Genomic DNA, 13,907 nt, shown 5'->3' with positions numbered 1-13,907 from the left:
ACATGCAAGCTATTCACACCATTACATTATATCGGGGCGGAAGGTAGCCTACTGGTTAGAGAGGTGAACTAGTAACCGAAAGGTTGTTAGATCGAATCCCAGAGCTGACAGGGTTAAAATATGTCGTTCTGCCCCTGAATTGGAAAATAATTGGAAAATAAGAATTTGTTCTTAACTGACTTGCCTAGAAAAATAAAGGTAAAAAAGATATATATATATATATGTGTAATATCCAGGTAACTACATGGCTTAATGACACTTAATATCAACCAACCTGTCTAATCACGTGTCCTTCAGTCAAACAACACGTTCTCTAATCATTCAGCCATGGTAAAGTTTGTAACACTGATATATCCCGAGGCCTGAACAGAAGAGGAATAAATACACAAGCAAACCCTTCTTATAGTGCCAAGATGAGCAGAGAGAGAAGGGCAGAGGCCTAGGCTGCCAAGGATGTGGCAGAGGCATTATGGACTGCAGCTGGCATGTGATTAGGCTGGCTCTCAGTGCTAGCAGCCCTGCACCCCTTGATCCAGCACAGATGCAGGTCTCCACAGACCTAGGAGTGCCAAGAGTGGATGCTCCAAACCTAGAACCCTCAGCTGCGGTACGGATACATGCAGACACACATACTTGCATGAACACACACACACATGAATGCATGCACGCACGTACACACAGTGTAAACCTTGCACATTCTGTCTCTCTCACTCTGACAGGCTATACGAAATCTGGTAGACAAAGAACATAGGATTTCATTTTCAGGGGGAGGACCATTGCTGTTTTTATGTGCACAAGGAATGTATCTGCCCATCCTATACTGCAAAACATAGAAAGAGAGTGATAGTGAGAGAGAGTGAGTGAGAGAGAGAGAGAGAATGTGAGAGAGAGAGAGAGAGAATGTGAGAGAGAGAGAGAGAGAGAGAGAGAGAGAGAGAGAGAGAGAGAGAGAGAGAGAGAGAGAGAGAGAGAGAGAGAGAGAGAGAGAGAGAGAGAGAGAGCGAGAGTGAGAGAGAGAGCGAGAGAGGGAGATGGGGTGGTGTAGGGAGTATAACATGCTCATCAGGTTTAAAGGACACATACCGCTGGGTTGACCATCAGTACCTGACCCATGGGGCTGATACACAGTAATTAAGCTGTGGATTACCTGATGGGTGCGTGAAAGAGACATGGGGAGACGGGTAAAAGAATGCAATGGAGGAGACGAGATAGAACAGGCAAGATGTACAGTAGTCAGGGTCGCTAAGGAAGGACGGAGAGGGAAAGTAAGGGGGAGGCCGTGGAGGAGGAAAAGCTGAGATAAACCAGGGCCCAGTTTTTCAAAAGTTGTCTGTATTTCGCCTATCAGATATAATTAAATGCATAGAAATAAAATGAATAGAACGGACAAATCATTGACTTTAATGGGGACTTCCGTTCTATTCATTCAATTTATATGCATTTAATCCTATCCGATAAGCAAAATCCAGATAGATACCTTTTGAAAAACTAGTCCCAGTAGATAGGGAACCTAGGTCTGCACCGTGTGGTGTTCAAACACACACGTCCTCACAGACACTATAGATTCATTCTACCTCCCCGGAGACACCAAGGAACTCCTGAGGACACACACCGGGTTGCAGCGCTACTGTGAGGGTGTCTGCTGGTCCAGGAACAGACTGGAAAATCACAGAGGATCAAATAGGAAGAAAGGTGTGTAGGTAGGGGGCAGAGGTTCTCCAATAACCCTGCCAGGTACATCCTGCACAGGCCACCCTATCTCTCTGGTTCTAAGGTTACCCTGCTGTACCCAGAGACATGCAGCACACTGTTTAGTCAGACTTGAAAAACAGTTCCTGTCTGTACTTTTTCTGTATTTACAAGGACTATCAAGTTTCAATAATAGAAAATTAGACAATATACATGTAACAAACCTTTCCCATTGTCACCAAATCACATTAAAGTAACAATGAACATAGTGTTTAATGGTAATAGCACATACTATTACTGTAAGATATTGTCCAAAAAAGCCATTACAGTTCCCCTCCGCCATGGTTCTACCAACAGGATATGACTTCACTTCCTCTCCACAACACTGGTTCAACAGGCCTGTAAAACTGGATGGATAGATACATGTATAGAACTGGTGAGCCAGACCATGAAAATTAACTTTAATACAAAGCAATCAATATAAAACTGATTTAACTCTATACAGGTTAAAAACCTTTGAGCCACAAAGTTTACTGGTGACACAGCACTCCCCTTCAACAAGAGCTATAAAAATAGAGAGAAAAGAGAAACGTATTGTTTTTATGAGATATATTCCCCCAGTGGTCCGGTCAATAATGACTTGATATATCAGTGACTGCCTTGCTATTTACACTGTTTTTGCTGTGTTTTCTGTGCCTGTGATTGAGCAGGGCTATTTTCACAGGTGGAGAGAGGTGGTTCAGGACAAGGGAGGCTAACGTCTGTTTGATCAAAGTTTATGTGAAATTTCCCGGGGCCACCAGGGGAGCCGGTGTTTATGAACTGTAATAAAAAGAGTCATTTTGATGGCATGACCCCGGTGCTGTGGCAGGGGGGATTTGGTTATGTCTCTGTTTGCAAGGAAGCTCAGAGCAGATCTCAGAGAGACAGAAAAGGGAGAGAGGGAGAATGGGAGAGGACAGCCAGAGAAATATGGAGAGAGGGAGAGAGACAGAGACAGAGGGGAGAGAGATGGAGGGCTATAACACCTCTGTGTTATCTAAGCAGCCAGACAACAGTTTAATGAAGTCACTTTACAGCCCCTAGATTAACTTGATTAAAATAATCCCATTCATTTAAATATATAATGAACTATATAAATGGGAAATGACTATATATATATATATATATGTATATATATAATATATATATATATATATATATATAATATATATATTATATATACATTATATATAATATATATATATATATTATATATATATATATATATATATATATATATATATATATATATATATATATATATATATAATATATATATTATATATGTATATAATATATATATATATAATATATATATATATATATAATATATATATATATATTATATATGTATATAATATATATATATATATAATATAATATATATATATATATATATATATATATATATATATATATATATATATATATATATATATATATATATATATATATTATATATATATAATATATATATATATATATATATATATATATATATATATATATATATATATATATATATATATATATATATATATATATATATATATATATATATATATATATATGTCACGCCCTGACCTTAGAGAGACTTTTTATTTCTCTATTTGGTTAGGTCGGGGTGTGATTTGGGTGGGCATTCTAGTTTTTCTATTTCTTTGTTGGCCGGGTATGGTTCCCAATCAGAGGCAGCTGTCTATCGTTGTCTCTGATTGGGGATCATACTTAGGCAGCCTTTTTTCCACCTTTAGTTGTGGGATCCTGACTATGTTTGTGTGTAGTTGCTTTCTGCACTGCACGTAGCTTTACGTTCCTTTTTGTATTTTTGTTGGTTTTTCGGTGTCATTTAAAACAAAGGAAAAATGTACGCCTACCACGCCGCACCTTGGTCCAATCCATCAAACGATGAACGTGGCAATATATATACGTATGCATTTACATCACACGTACTATTCATTTGATCATGTTAAATGAAACTAAAATAAATATTGAACTTTTTGTCTTGCTTACCAAAACAATTCTGCATCACATAATACATGTAGGACTGCATTGCATATACAACTGCCGGGAGAGGGTGTCAAAGGCAGAACATTAGATCAACACAGACCACAACAGATGCCATATGAAAAGTTTAAAATAGAACGTAAAGACTAAACCATGCAGAGCGACATGTCTTTGTGCACAGCACTGCATTGTGTTGCTAAATAAACTGCCCCAGGTCACTGAAACTGCAGGAGAAATCACTGTGTCTGATCTATGAAGCTTTGCTGTGACAACACTGCTCGAGTTCCTGTTAGATGAGGAGATACAAGAAAATCAATGGTGTTTGCTGTAAGCAAGTACAGGTATATAGCACACACATATCTACCATAACAAGCACTGTCTGGAGGCCCATCAGTGATAAGAACCACTGAGTGAGTTCATGGGAGGCTCGGAAACTCAGGTGTTTGTCTGAAGTGGTAAACGAAACAAGAGCTTTCTTAAATGGCAACAACAGAACTGTCATCCAGTATAATAAAGCCTTCAGATTGTGTCTGTGTAAACACTAACAACCAACACGAAGATGGTTTCCTTAATTCATCAACACAGCACAAACCCACATTGCAAAATGTTTATGTTGATGAGCAGACACAGATTGCATGTCCCCATTGAACAACTCAAACACACACACGTTTGTTATACTTTCCTTGTGGAGGACAAACAATTGATTCCCCTTCAATGTCCTATTTTCCCTTACCCCTAAACGTAAATCTAACCCTTAACACTCACCCCTAATTCTAACCCTAAAGGCTAAAATAGCCCTTTTCCTTGTGAAATGTGAAATGAAAAACAGTGAAATGTCCCCACTTGTTTTTACTATCCTTGTGAGAATTTCTGGTCCCCACAAGGACAGAGAAAACCAAAACACACACAGAACCAGGTGTGGCCTGGATTATTGAGGTAGTATCAAGCGGGAATAATAAAGCTTCTTAAGATCTGAATAAGAATCAAATGAAACAGTAACCCACCAAAGGACCAGCAGGGCTAATCCCCTCAATATTACTGAAAATAAAGAGGGGAGAGCTAGAGTGAGAAGAGGAGGGAGGAGGTGGGGACAGAGAGAGAGAGAGAGATATTCAATGTAGAATACAGAATACCATTATCGACAGATTTAATGTAAAGCTGTTGCTATGACGCAACTGGCTAGCATAGGCTGAGAGATACAACAGGTTAATGAGTCCACAAATAACAATTAGGTTTTCAAAAACAATTCTGTTTTGCACACACACACACACACACACACACACACACACACACACACACACACACACACACACACACACACACACACACACACACACACACACACACACACACACACACACACACACACACACACACACACACACACACACACACACACACACACACACATTTACACAAAGAAACACATACGCTGAGGTGACACGTATGCCTCCACATTCAGATCATGATTACCGTACTGTTCATGTCCTATGCGTTGAACACCAACCAGCGCTGGTTCCACAGCATATTTCCAATGTCAAAGCACGTGCACAGGCAGCAGATGGCATGAAACAGTTGGCAGGAGAGAGTGAGCATGAATAGCTCTTCACTAATAACCCTTTAATTACTTCAGATGGACAACGGGATCAAACAGCCAGACTCACATAGGAATTACCTTAAATGAGACCGGACTGGAAAAAATATGCTTACCCCTTATGTTACCAATAAGGACCTTCACTCGATGGGAGAAAAGTTTTTTAGTGTGTTTTTTTTTTGGCTTAATAAATAGATGAATAGCATACAGTATCTGAGGTGAGAGAACTCCTTTGTCTGTGTGACTATACACAATGACGGCATTACAGTCACCGCCAGTACACTGGTATAACACTGTAACAAAGAAGATTCCTGCAGTGAGTGAACATCATGAAGTATTCCTTCATCTGCTAGGATAACGTTAACCTTCTCCATTTTGTTCCGCTGACTGAACCCACCTCTCGGGCAAATATGCTACAAAAGATGTGCGCTATTTGGGTTTTTTTTTCTCTCCCAGACAGAGTTCTAGCCAGCATCTGCTGGTCATCTCTGCTTCATTACGTAAATGGAGAGTGAAATCCACTTTCAGCGCCTGCCCTTTTCCTACGCGTTGTGAAAGCATACATTCTAATCACGAGACCTTTACTCTTGAATAACGGCAAATCAATCGCTGTTCAAAAGGAGGTATCTCTCTTGGCATTGTGGGATTGTAGAGGACTGGACAGCTGTGGCACTGTGACCCGCACATTGAGACCAAGCTGTATAAATGAAGACATAAATAACCTACTATAGAGTAGTATTAGTGGGTTTGTGTTTGAGTGTGCATGCATATACATGTATCTGTGTGAGTGTGTGTGTGTGAGCATGCACATTTGTGTGTTCCTGTGTGTGTTTGTGCGACCGTGTGAACGTGTGTGTTCGTGAGAGTATGCGTGCGTGTGCATGGATGTGTGTGTGAACGTGTGCGTGCACATGTGTGTGGGGACATAAATCCCTCTCAAGTGTAAGACAAACAGAGCGGTGGCTGTGTGAGGGCTGAGACGGCCTTGCCTGGTTATTGTATTTTCTTTCCTTGAATCCTGGTAAAGAACCCCACAGCCCTCCGCTGTCACTCAGGCCATACTGTCATCAGCCAGTAACCAGGTTGGAGGGATGCAGGAGAGGCCTGGCTCAGGCCCCAAAAGAAAATTAAAAGGGGATTATGACTGGCTGACACTTTGTGGTCAATTGCTCATTTATTCTGGTGTGTAGTGCAGGGTAGGGCACTGCTGTGTCCTGTTATGGCCACGAGGAGAGGGTTGGTCTGGGAGGATGGACCTCTAGATATTATTATTAGCTCATTGTCAATAGTATAAGCAACCAAGAGGTCTTTGTGTTTACATGCTGCTACTCTTACCTGGTCTCCGTTTCCTTGACCTAAGAGAGGGCGGATGCATGGTCTGGTCCACTGTAGAAGAACAGATTGAATAATACAATTTCATTCCATTTCACTTAATTGCATGTTTGAGTAAACAACTCATTAGTATTTTATTAGGTAATACTGTAGACATATAGTAGCAGGGCTGTAGCATCACAGCCCATGCTATTACATTGTCGCATCTACAAGGTGTTACCACACAGTATCAGCATCACTGCAAGGAGCATGGAGGAGCCAGATGCTGATATTAGAGTGCCTATGTGTAATTAATAGACATTAGCAGTCAACCAGTTTCCAGCACAACAGGGTCTCCAGCCTGGGACGTCAGGGGGAACCAGGAAGCTGTCTCTCTCCTCAGAGGCCCAAAAAGGCTCAGTGAGGGGTGACAGTATCCAGGAGCATCAGACAGGTGCCAGAGAGCGAAGATGGTTAGAATTGTATATACTGTGCGGACGTCTCACAACTCAAATGCAAGCACACACATTCAAAAAGACAGGAACATGGCACAGGTAAGCACATAGGCCTATTCATGTACACATACAGTGCATATGAACACTTGCACATGTACTTGCAAGCACATAGGACACAATTGGCATGCATATTACACACAGAGGTACACAAATATCCTGAAATCTATCTGTAATGCAGTAGGAGTATATTGGTCAGGTGAAACTTTTTGCATTAATGTTGTCCATCCTGTCCCTCTCTCTAATCAGGTGTGGTTTGGTGGCAATATGACAGAGTTATCAATTATCCAGAGCACAGTGGCACTCTGGCTTCCCCCAGCTCTGTGTTAAATTAAGTTGTCAGCGCTGTCTCTCCGATTTCCCCCATCACACAGGCAGACGCTGATGCTGCATGACGGCCGCTCGCCGCCGCTCCTCGCCGGCTGCCGCCCCGCATCTCGCCTGCAATTCATCAGCTCCGGAACACACTGGCCCAGGCTCAGTCCACGCCAGCACACACGCCGCGCAGCGCTGGAACCAACCAGCGGATGGCAGGAGAAAGAGACGGATCACCTTCCAAAAAAACACCGGCGCTAACAGAGGACGGGGTTCAGTGGAATTCTTCCCCAGTGTCTGTGATCACGTGTTATGTGTGTGTGTGTGTGTGTGTGTGTGTGTGTGTGTGTGTGTGTGTGTGTGTGTGTGTGTGTGTGTGTGTGTGTGTGTGTGTGTGTGTGTGTGTGTGTGTGTGTGTGTGTGTGTGTGTGTGTGTGTGAGAGAGATAGAGAGAGAGAGAGAGAGAGAGAGAGAGAGAGAGAGAGAGAGAGAGAGAGAGAGAGAGAGAATAGTAGAAAGATAACGAGGGAAATGAAATAGCTTGAGAAGGATAGATAGAGAGAAGAAGACTGAAACAGGGATAGTGAAGGACAATATCTGGTGAGCATGCAGACCGCAGGGCAGGCAGGGCAGACCATTGTCCCCCTTGTCCTGTGGGCACTAGAGCTCAGTTGAGGGCAGAGAATGTGGGCCACTGAGCAGGGAGGGAAGCTTGGCCACTGGGCAGGGAGGGAAGCTTGGCCACTGGGCAGGGAGGGAAGCTTGGCCACTGGACAGGGAGGGAAGCTTGGCCACTGGGCAGGGAGGGAAGCTTGGCCACTGGGCAGGGAGGGAAGCTTGGCCACTGGGCTGAAGGGAAGCTTGGCCACTGGGCAGGGAGGGAAGCTTGGCCACTGGGCAGGGAGGGAAGCTTGGCCACTGGGCAGGGAGGGAAGCTTGGCCACTGGGCAGGGAGGGAAGCTTGGCCACTGGGCTGAAGGGCATGGGAACGAACAGTGACAGAGGAGGCAGCAAGCCGCGAGAGGGAAGGGGCCAGACCAGACCAGACAGCCGGTCGACAGAAATAATGGATAACTGTAAAACAGCGGGACGCTAAGCTCTGTGCTAAAGTATTTATTTGTGATGAATAGTAATGATGGCACACTTACAAAGCACTTGGTTAATATGGAATGGCTCGAGAGGCGGGTATCGTTCACAAAGTCCTTAACAGGGCCCATGCTCCTCTGTGGCCACAGGGAGATGCCAAACCCTGCCCACCCCTAGTCCCCTTCCACCCCCCCCCCCCCTCCAATCCACATTCAAAACATTTGCCGTCCCTTTACACTGTCTCTGCTCTGGTGTTCAATAATACATGAAACACCATTCTGAGATATTAACTTACTTACACAAAATGTACTTTAAAAAAAGTGTGATTTAAGTCAATTTGGTTGGTGTTCAATGCTGCCCAGCTGTCACGGTCTAGCTAACCTAAATAATCCACTATAGCGTTCCTTCGTTCTCAGGACTTTGGTTGGATGCCACTGTAAAAGAATAAACCACTCCTTTTATACTTCAAACGTTCCTCGCTGTTTCATGAAGTCAGTCATGTCATTTTCTCTTAAACCAAGCCATTATTGAATCCTAGTGATAATGAGTACATGTTGACCTTGCTTACAAACAACATTTAATTTATGCATTTACCAGGCTAATATAAGGCACCAGTGCTAAATCTTTCACCAAAGGCAGCAAAAGACTGTCAGAGTATCTCTCCTGCTAATAATCTGTATCTATCCCAACCCCAGTGTATCACTGGCACAGGCTTCAGCAGCTATGGATCAAACAGTCATCACCTCCTGTTCCAGGGATAAGCTGCAATCAAATCTATGGGGGACCTTTAAACAGGGAAGAGAGAAGGGGGAAAAACAGACAGTGGGAAGTCAGCAGAGAGGAGTGAGGTGGCAGGAGTGTGAGGGGGAGGCTGCAGCGATGCCTCCGAGTGGAGATGGCACACCTCTCACCTGTGACGTGCCTGAACGGGCCGCGGGAGGGTGGCGAGCTAAGCTCCTGCGCTTAATTGGGCACTCAAATGCTATCGGTCCCTTCCCAACGATTCTCGAGGTGACACATGGCAGAGGGAAAGAGAGATAGAAGTCCCATGGTGGGAGTAGAGCAGTGTGTGAGGAGAGAGGAAATGGAACACAGAGTTTAGCACCTCCTATGGCCAGTTTTTCCCCTTCTCTCTGGGTTTCTGGGAGGATGAAGGATGGAGGGAACGATGGTACATGTGGTCCGAAGCTGTGCCAAAGATGACAGGGCAAAATTAACCCCTCAGTGCTGGGAAGAATGGAATCCGGGGTTGAGGCATTATATAATTATCATAATATATGATCATCTCTAATATATCGGTTGATTAGCCGAATCCATAATGTCGGGGGTCAACAACAACAAAAAATGATATGAAACTCTCCATGGTGTTGCCACAGTTCGCGTCTGGTGGACTTGCCAAAGACTATGACCCGATAAGGATTTTCACATTTAATGAAGTCGAATGCATCACTGACATATTATTGACTTAGGACATTTACATTTACATTTACATTTACATTTAAGTCATTTATTTACATACCACAATCGATTTGTGACCTTGTGAAATACATCAGACAAACAGCCTTTTGAATGTATATGCTTCCTTTTTATTTTTTTCCAACATAACCTTGAACTTTTACAGTATCTTTACTGTAACGATAAGAGAAGCTTTGCAGGAGACAATGAGTAAACAGCTCTAAATGTATTTCTATTTTCCAGTCCATCAAAGCTTGTGGCGGCTAATCCCTTTCTTATATAAATAGCTCTTTGGTGGAGAGTGTAGCTGCCGCATGGAGCTCCAACCCTTCTGTCCCTGAAGCTACAGCCAGGATAAGCTGTGTGTTGGATTGGCACACCGGGCTGCCTGGGGCCTGCTGCTGTGCTGGCCGCCAGTACAGATGGAGGCCAGGGCTGGGGAATGCCAGCTTGTCAGTCGGATTAAAACGACTCATTTATTCACTGAAGTATCGCGCAAAGCGACTGGGCCGAAGCAGGGTGAGACGAGGGGGACGGGGGTCGAATAATGGCAGAGGAGGAGGGGGCCGTTTGAAAGTGAGAGTGGGTCTTCAACTAACTGCCCCTTACCCATCCCTCCCTTTCCCTCCCTCTCTCTCTGTCGTTTTTCTGCCGGTTACTTATCTTTCTGGGGCTGCCAGAAGCCATTACTGCAGTGTACGGAAGGCGGCCGGCGGGGTGGCATCCCCCCGTGCCCGGGTGACAGATTGGTAGCGGAGGAGGTGAGGCTGGAAAGCGATTGGCTCTGATGGTCAGGAAGTGGGCGCTGAGGGATAGCAAAGGGAGGAGGGGGAAGAGGAGAAGGAGGACAGAGAGGCAGGGAGAGGATGACAAGACCTGGCTGTGTGACCTTTCATATTAGGTGTTTTACTTAAAGGGGCACCGCCCCTGCTTTTAAGAGCATGTTTGGTAGTGGTGGGAACTGTGGTGCAGCCGGCTTGTACATGGATGCCAGGGCAAGGAGAGGGCACTGGGAACTACAGTCTGAGAGGATGGCCCTGAGAGGAACAGTCACTGTCCATGGACTGATCTGTGCATACAGGCCTCACTCAGATCAACAAGCACAGAGTGTTGGTAGAGGTTCAAACTCTATGTAACGGATGTGAAACGGCTAGCTTAGTTAGCGGTGCGCGCTAAATAGCGTTTCAATCGGTTACGTCACTTGCTCTGAGACCTTGAAGTAGTAGTTCCCCTTGCTCTGCAAGGGCCGCAGCTTTTGTGGAGCGATGGGTAACGATGCTTCGAGGGTGACTGTTGTTGATGTGTGCAGAAGGTCCCTGGTTCGCGCCCGGATATGGGCGAGGGGACGGTTTAAAATTATACTGTTACATCTAGACCAAGTCAGATTCACCTCTGCAAGTTTAGGTAAAACTTTTTTGTTGTCAGAAGGTCTGCTATTACTGGTACTAAAGCACTCGAAGACCAGACAGAGTTCTACTGAAGATCCCTGCTAAGAGGCTACTTACAAGGTCCATGGAACCCCATCATTTCAACATCGACTTACAGTACAGTACTAGGTTTTAAGCACAATCTTTCAAATCTTTTGGAATGATTGTATCATAAACACTGTTGGCTACTATTTATACAAGGGCATTGACCTTCCTAACCATTTTGCCAGACAAATGTCTAGAAAAATCAGAGGAGTGACACATGGTGTGTCATTTAGTGACTGGTCAGTGCCTGCAGTCCATCCCATAATCCCTCACTCTCAGGTCACTGTCAGGCCAACGGTGTGTGTGTGTGGCAGGGCTAGGGGGGGGTGAACCTTGGAAGGCTTTTATTGGGTCTAATTACTCCCGATAGCTGTAATTTACAGGTTGACAGCAGGGAGAAAAATCGGCAAGATTCACACTTCTGCGGGTCAGCATCTGTCGCCATTACGGCGGCGTGCGCACTGCCGGCCAGTCAGCGAGCGAGCAGTGAGGAATGGTAAACAACAAACGCCGTGTGACAGATTAGCAGCGCGGGCTAAAGGACCTTCCACTGACACGTCATTTCTCTCTCTCCCCAGTTTGTTTCGCGGCAGCTGTCACCAATAAAACGGAAAAGCGGGAGATGGGGAGGTGGCGGTGGCTTTTGTTCCAGTTCCAGGGAGGTGGTTGGTGCAGGAGGAGGAGGAGGAGGAGGAGGAGGAGGAGGAGAAGAGTTCAGTGAGTGAAGTGTTTAAAAGTCTGGCCTCACTTCTTAACGGTATATATTAGGAGGAAACAAGGGCAGGATTGGGTCAAGCTGTATGCTTCTGCTGACTTCATATGAATGACCTCTTCTCGTTCTCTGTTTTAGGTCTGCGTTACAAATTGCAGGTGTCACCCTGAAGAGATCATTTTAGATCTGTTTTCAACTGCATGTGTGGTACAGTAAGGAGCACAAAGGTAATCTAGAGGGTAAGCATTAGCTCGGGGCAGTCATTCTGACTGTACTGTAGCCCCGTCACACACACACACCCTCCCTCCTTCCTCTTTCCTGCTATCCCATGTGGCTCCCCCCCCCCAACCCGGCCTAGTCATATGATGCACAGATCAGAGCCAGAAAGAGCCCGTGCCAGAGTGGGATAGTGGTGGGGTACTGCTCTCCCCCTGTCCATCTCATTGCCTTCCCATCACAGAGCCTGGCTGTTCTCTAAATCTGTACATTAGGTTAGCCTCTCATGGTTCCTGGCAGACCAACTTTTCCTTGACCTCCAACTAAAGGTCATCCTCTCAGTTGTTGTTTCACTGAACCTGATGGTTTGGTAAATTGTAAGTTAGAGGAGCATGGTCAGTGAACGCATAACAAAAATGGCAAACAAATGACGACATTTGTCCTTTAATTGTGCTTGTAGCAGCTTCTGTACAAGTATATTGACTTCTTCAGGGTGTCCTTAGAGTAGGCATGCACAGGCCTCTATCTTTGTTATCTCTACTCACCAAACGGATCCATAATGCTGGGCGGGTAATGGGCGAGCCCACGCGTCTGGCCTTGTCCTGTTCAATATCTAACGGGAGACTGGTGGGTCTGTGTGCCAACCTCCAGAGCCCCAGTGTTCCCACAAGTGCCATGTGGGCGGTCCAGTCCCATTCCATTAGCAGGGCCCAAACAGAGGCCTGGACCCCGGCCCTCCCCTTGCATAGCCACTGGGCATGGCCTGCCTACCACCAGCTGCCAAGACCAGGGCAGGGGAAAGGCAACAGGACAGCCACAGCCACGTCACACGTGGCCCTGTCAGCAACGAACAACCACCAGGCTCTGAAAACATTGGGACACAATTGAGATTATTGGACAGACAAAAAAGAAACTGAACAATGTGTGCCGTCATAGAGTTGTGATAAAAATGACAATAAAGACACATTCCCAAATTCATGCTGTCCAGCATGTAAGACAAATGATTGGAGTTAAGAGTGTTCATTTACTTGGAAGCCTATAAAAGGAATTATAATAGACAGACGATTAAAAGGGAGACGATTACGTAGATTATTGCAATTAAAATGACTCATGTTTTGCAGTTAAGGGAGCAATGATTTGAATTTAGGTCGGCAGTCACTGAAGGAGGGCATGAGGGGTAGAGAACCAAGAGGGAGAACAGAGAGAGAGAGGGAGAGAAGGAGAAGGGGAGACAGAGAGGAGAGAGATGTTTAGCACATCGTCTGGGCATGCCAGTGTGTGCCTCAGCAGCCTGTACCTGCCACAGGACCTGAGGCATTTTTTAATTAATCATTACACACAATGAATAATTCAGCCATTATCACTGTGGATATATAGAATTGCTCGTTAGTCTCCCAGGAACTATTTTTTCCAATCAATTTTCATGTTTCCTTTAATAAGCTACAGTTCCTAGTGAGAGATACAAACACACTACACAATAATAGCTCTTGCAGAGC

The sequence above is a fragment of the Oncorhynchus gorbuscha genome, linkage group LG20 (assembly GCF_021184085.1).
Source record: "Oncorhynchus gorbuscha isolate QuinsamMale2020 ecotype Even-year linkage group LG20, OgorEven_v1.0, whole genome shotgun sequence".
NCBI classification, from domain to species: domain Eukaryota; kingdom Metazoa; phylum Chordata; class Actinopteri; order Salmoniformes; family Salmonidae; genus Oncorhynchus; species Oncorhynchus gorbuscha.
This window is presented reverse-complemented; position numbering follows the sequence as displayed.